The sequence below is a fragment of the Dermacentor silvarum genome, chromosome 1, assembly GCF_013339745.2.
Source record: "Dermacentor silvarum isolate Dsil-2018 chromosome 1, BIME_Dsil_1.4, whole genome shotgun sequence".
In the NCBI taxonomy this organism is placed as follows: Eukaryota; Metazoa; Arthropoda; class Arachnida; order Ixodida; family Ixodidae; genus Dermacentor; species Dermacentor silvarum.
This window is the reverse complement of record NC_051154.1, coordinates 354957059-354963773: the sequence shown is the minus strand read 5'-3', so window position 1 is coordinate 354963773 and position 6715 is coordinate 354957059. Positions and strand designations below refer to the sequence as shown.

At 38.3% G+C, this 6715-nt stretch overlaps 1 long non-coding RNA gene across 1 annotated transcript; it reads right to left on the bottom strand.

The window, feature by feature from the left end:
* Positions 1–871: 871 nt before the first annotated feature.
* Positions 872–6287, bottom strand: LOC125942370 (uncharacterized). Its single transcript, XR_007465044.1, has 2 exons — positions 5942–6287; positions 872–1069 (listed from the first exon to the last, which is right to left on the bottom strand). It is a non-coding gene; the product is annotated as an uncharacterized LOC125942370 (long non-coding RNA).
* Positions 6288–6715: the final 428 nt, after the last annotated feature.

The window sequence follows — 6715 nt, the reverse complement described above, 5'->3', positions numbered from 1 at the left end:
CAGTGTCTCATTGTTCTTGACACCGCCAGCTGGCGTCGACAATCCCTCGGGAACTTGTTTATTGTGGAACTTGTTTATGTGGGCAGGTTCACTTTGTATTATTGAATTTGAATAACGATCGTGTTAAATGCACAACACACATTTATTGTTGGACTGTCTTTCACATATGCTTTTACTGTTGTGTGGGTGATCAAGTATTGGGCTCCTGTACCTACACTGAGCATACTTAAAGAATTATAACACGTTTCAATGATCCAGATCACATTTTTGTATGCACTATACTTGTTTCTTTATTTTTCTAGAACGCATTCTGAGTATCCCAGAGACATTGTGTTGCAAGACTTGTGCATTTTACGCAGATGTTCAGTGAACATCTAGAAAAGGGCATTGAAATGTTACCTGAAAATGGCCTCAATATTCAAAGTTATTCATATTTTGTTTGAGTGAAAGAATACAGCACATTTTTATGGTGTATGACAGTGTAGCCCACCTAAATGTTACTTTAATGTAGCAGAGTAATTTGTATGCTCAATAAAACAGCTATATAAAGGTAGCCTGCTTTAATACATGAAATGGGTGTGAAAAGGTGTGACATATTTGAGGGATAAAAATAATACCAAGGTAATTTCACTACAGTTGTTAAAACTTGCTGTTGAGCACTCACTCAAAGCACCTAAATAAACTTTTCCACGCCTTATTTACATACTATCACTACAAACACTGTTGAGCATGCAAAAAATTTCAATTAAATAAGTAGTAATGTGAAAGCTCATTCGTTTTATTAGACATCTAGAGGAAAAGTTAAAAATTATGTGTGGTGTGGAGAAAACATGTAAACATGCACAACTTAAGCATTTCATGATTCAGCTACTAGGAATTTATGGCTTTTTATTATCATTTTGCTGCAGGCTAAGGTAACCAATAAAAACTAAGGATTTGACAGCATACTTTGCCACATTGAAATTCATATCGCCCTGTTGTTTGGATGCTTCAGGCCACAAGTAGCTGCTCTAGGTACTTTAATGCTTCCACCAAAAAGTGAACCCGTACGGCTTGAAGTGCTTTTTCTCTGCGCCAAGAAAGAAATACAAACAGGCTCATAAATATTCATGCGAAAGCTATTGAACACTTCTTTCTCTAGGGTTTCAGAATTGGTAAAGCACACTAAACATACACATAGAGCAAGAAGTTATCCACTGCACCACTTAACATCCTACCATGCTGTGGTGAAGCTATACAGTTGACCCATCCCTTTTCCCCTGCGCCTAACTGCAAGTAGCTCACATCAATAAATAGGTCATCTGCAGAGTGTCCCAGAATTGTGTATTGAGAATTCTTTGCATGTGCTAATGTTTCTCCAGATATTCAGCTTCAGTAAATTAAGAAAACTAGGCTACAACATAGCACTGCTAACTGTCTAAGTATGCAATAGGTTGTGATGATTGTGACATCTCGACACCTGCAAGCACGTGCGACCTTGCACACTCTCATTTATCAAAGTGACGTTCCTATACCTCGTACCTCTCACAAGCGTGCAATTTCGTGCAAACTGTGACACACTCGTGTACACTCAACCCAGTTCTAAAGTGGGTGAAGTCTGCCCATAATGCTATAAAGCAGTGTGTGACTGTTGGTGGGATCGAATCTGTCTTCCAGCACAGTGGCCCAATGTTCTAACCATTAATCCACAATTGCACGCGTACTTCTCTCATGCCAAAGTCACTCTTGGACAGTGGCGTACCAATTATTTCTTGAGTGGGGGGTGGGGGTGGTGGGGGGGCAAACTGCAAATGATCTCGCAACTCTCTGTCTCTCTCTCTGTCATTATATATATATATTTGGAATTACTATTACAATAAGTGAAAAAGCCTGGAAATGTATCTGTCAGTTATTTTTAGATTCACCAGACATAGATATATCTATAAATCATACATGGTGAACCATGACAGCTTGAAATATTATTTAAATTTCGATTTATTTCTTGCAACTATATAAAGTCTCAAGATGATGCAGGTACAAAAGGCAGTGAGCGTCCAGAGGTTCCTGATCCCACCCAGTAGCACCGCAGGGCATGTAAAGAAAATCCCCATTTGTTACAGACAATTTTACTAATTAAACAAGAAATTGTACTTGCTGTTTAGGTCTATAGCACAAATGTATCGCTAGTTAAGGTAGTAGTATTATCGAGGTTATACACAATGAAGTACAATCAACATGAATGACTCTCAATATTCACACAAGAAAGGACAGCAGATGTGTGCGACCTTGGAGAATTACAACCAAATTTCCAGCAAAGCTGTTTCTTTCGAACAGTTGAAATGAAAATTTCAGTTTCCTGTAATTATATCACACTGTTAAAAAGTTGCCTGTATATGACTTTTCTGTTGGAAATCTGGCTTGCATGTAATGCTTTGGAGTACTTCTTTTTGGAAATTTAAAAAACCATTAATTCACTTAACACATTACTTTGTCATAAAGTTTATCATAGTGTACTACCTCCCTACTCATCCCCCCCCCCTGCCCTCTCAAATTTCTGTAGATTTGATATCGGTTGAGTTCACAGTCCTCCCAGGTCAAAGGGATAAATTCTGCTTTGTTCGTAAAACACTTTCAGAAAGCTCCAGATCACTTGCTTGCGTATTTTACTGCGACTATCATAATTAGTCCCCTGTCTGAAGTTGCTCTTAACAGTTGCCCTTAACCCATATAATTGCCCTTAACCCATATAATCAATCTCATTTTTTCTAAAGGTTCTTATCCTGACTCATTAAAATGTGCTAAGGTCATACCAATTTTTAAGAAAGGTGATAAAGATGCTATCAAAAATTATAGGCCTATATCTATTCTTCCATCATTAAGTAAACTAATTGAACATCTGTTCGTAAAGCGTCTTAATGCTTACCTTTCGAAATTTAATGTTATAAAGCCTTCCCAATTTGGTTTTCGTCATGGAAGCTCCACTAACCATGCTCTGGTTTCTTTGACTGACTTCATCAAGCATTCCATTGATAGTGGTAACTTTTCGGGTTCAGTATTTTTGGACTTAACCAAAGCCTTCGACACGCTCAATCACTCCATTCTTTTTAATAAGCTAGATTCCTATGGTATTACTGGACCGCCTTTAAACTTTCTGAAGAGTTACCTATTTAACCGACAAAGCGTGGTCTTTACTGGTGGCTCTTACTCTAACACTAAGATTACTAATCAAGGAGTTCCGCAGGGGTCCATTCTTGGTCCTCTCCTATTTATTATTTATATAAATGATCTCCCTGATGTCATAAGTTCTGCACATTGCGTGTTGTATGCTGACGACACCACAGTATCATGTAAGGCCAAAACAGTTCCATCTTTAATATCAAAACTAAACTCTGTACTCAACAATGTAGTTTCATGGTGTAACAACAATGACCTAACTATAAACCCCTCTAAAACTCAGTTTATGATTTTCAGATCTCCTCAAAAGCATTTATTAACTTCTGCTGCTCTAACAATGGGTCCTAATACTATCTATGCTTGTGATTCTGTTTCTTTTCTCGGAGTACGTTTAGACATAACTCTTAATTTTGGTCTACATTTGTCAGACATTAAGAAAAAGACTGCTTTTTGGTATTCGGGCATTAATTAAAGCTAGGCCATATATCTCCACTAATGCATTATTATCGCTCTACTTCTCATTTGTTCATAGTCACTTTAGCTATGGTATAACTACCTGGGCAAACACATATCATTCGTACATCTCATCTGTGCAACACATACAGAACCAAGCCATCCGCATTATCACTTTCAGCCCTCGTCGTTCTAACGCTATTTCATTGCTTAGACAATATAATATTTTATGTATTAGTAAGTTATTTGAATTTCATTGTACTTGTTTGTTTTTTAATATTATTAACCATCGGCTGCCGTTTGATCTCATCAACTATGACTTACTAAAAAACACTAACCGCACTCGCTTCGCATTAGAAGGAAGTTTATTACTTCCCCGAGTTCGCACTAATTACGGCATAAAATCGTTGTCATTCACAGCCATTTCATTATGGAACTCTATTCCACCCAATATAAAGTCCTTAACTGACCTTTACACGTTCAAAAAAACTTTAAAATTACACCTTCTATCGTCATAATCATTCTATGTTGTCCTTTTTGAATTGTGATGTAGCGATTTTATTATTTAGTTGTATTTATCACTATGTTTTATCGTTTTGTTGTTTTGCTATAGCTTCTGTATAATATTATTCTATTTATACTACATTGTCTTGCCATTTGCCTTTGCATTTTTTTTACATGCTTCCTTCATCGTGGGTCCCCCTACAGTCTTCGGACTATGGGACCCTAGTCTGTAAAACGTCTCCTTCATTTTATGTATCGCTATTTTGCTAATAATAATAAACTTCAAACTTCAACTAAACTTCAAACTTACTGACATAATGCCCATACTGCGCTCTTTATTTTCTCCAAATATAAACAATGTGTCTTGTTTAGTTCACGGAGGACATCGCTGAAACCAACTAGGAACGTTTTAGGATGCATAAAAAATAGTGCGGAAAAATGATGGCTCAGTAATTATTTGCAACGCTTGTAACTAGGCCATGAATGTAAAAATTTTGTCGCACATAGCACTTACTTTAACCCCCTCCCCTTTCGACGAAATATAATTTTGTTGTAACCAACAGCTACGTTGGGACATTGGGAAGAACAGCTGAAAGCGGTCATATTATATGCTCTAACGCTTGAATAAGATTTTTTTATGAAGACTGTTTGACCCAACCCCATTTAACTCGCACAGAGAGTTTTCATAGCCTACCACCAATTTTCACTAAATTTGGTCTTGGTGGCGTTTACTGTTCTGTCAGGGCAGTGGGCTCAATTCTGCCCCACTCGTTAGATAGGTTCTAGAGGCTATTGCTACAAGCACTCTAGAGTGCTTGCATACGTAATTCATTGCAACAGTCCCAATTACCCATCCATTGTGAACTTTACCTCCAGATCAAACGTTACCTGGTCTTCAAAGTCACAAAACTGAAAGAAGCTACCTCCTTTAGTTCAATGAGGACACCATGCGAACCCGGTATATCACGCATGAAAAAGTTAAAGGCAAAAAATGAGGGTTAAATAAATATTCGTAACGCGTCTAAATAAGCCAGAAATGTTAAAACTCTGCGAGACATTGTAGTTAAAATGCATTGTAGTTTTTATTCCATAAAAGTATAAAATATCGAAAATGCAGAATTCTCTGGGGACATTGTGAAACCTAGCATTGTGAAACCTAACAACAGCGTGATATTTCCTAATACTTGCTTACAGACAGTTTTTTAAAGCTGTACTTGATCAACATGCATTTACCATTGCACATAAACTTGGCGTATTATTCCCCCTATGTTCGCACAATTTTACCTCATTCGTAGTTGTAATTATGACAGTGCAGCAGTCTATTATATCGAAAAAGGTGAATTTAACCCACTCATCATACACATTGCCAATATATTGCCTATAACATGCCCCTAATTTTCCCCAGCTATAAACAAGATGGCATGGTTAGCTCACTGAGGACAACGGAGAAACAAACTACGGCCCTCGTATGATGCACAAAAACACTTGAAAAATTGAGGGTTTAATAATTATCTGGAACACTTGCATTTAAAGCAAGAAAGGGAAAGTTTCGCTACTCATTGCGCTCAGAATTCTATTTTCACGGAATTTCAAGTCCGTATCTTGTGCAGTTGTTTTAGAAGTCTGGGAAACTATTAGACTAGCGGCACTATGACACCCTGAAACACTTCAACGAGTAACTTTCTACAAAGGCTGTAATGAACCTAATTAGAATGAACATATATCGCTTGTCACTCAGAACAATGCTTCGTACTTCGAATAAATATAAACACCGTGCTGTTAAATGCCATGTATAACGCGTAAAAAATTGGGGAAGAGAGTATTCCGTAACTGTTTTTCGAGCACATAAGCAACCTCCACGGTTCAAGTTTTCGGTACACGTCACCAAAAAGTGGCCATTTCTTCAAAACATCAAATATATGCTGCTCTTGCTCCTGCCAGGAAACAAGTAATAGTGTAGCTCTTATTTACAAAGGACCTGAAAATAAAATCGACAAAATTAGAAGTTGTGCTTCGAAAATTTCCTGCCATAAGGCACACCAAGGATTTCATGCCGCAAGGTACACCAATCGTTGGGGGTGAGTGAGTAAAAAACATTTATTGTGGCTATGTACAAAGAGAACGTTTGGGACCAGCCAGAAGGACCTGCCCCGTACAAATTCTAGGAGGGCTTCCTATTCCAGGACCCCTGTGGCTTTTGCGGCAGCCCGGTCTCGGTCCACCAGGGCACATTGGTCCTGTATGGTCGAGCGGCTGATTATAAATCTTTATCAGGACTTCTCCCCTCGCCCGTGGATTATATATGGCAAGCGGATTGTGTTTTCAAATACGGTTAAGTGGTCCCAAAAAACTGGGCATGATGCGAGTAGCACAAGCGGAAATTTGTTACGGCTAGAACAGTCCAGCTCCAGGCCTTCACAATGTGAGCGCGTATGGCGAATCCCGTGTTTCGCCCGCTACAGCGCATCACAAGGAAGCACAAAAGACAATCCTCGCTGCCTAAGCAGGGTATACATATAGCAAATAAAAGTATTATCTACATGGCCACTCTATTGCAAAATAAAATTTAGCTTCAGCTGTAGTTTTGTTGAACTTTCCAGCATGC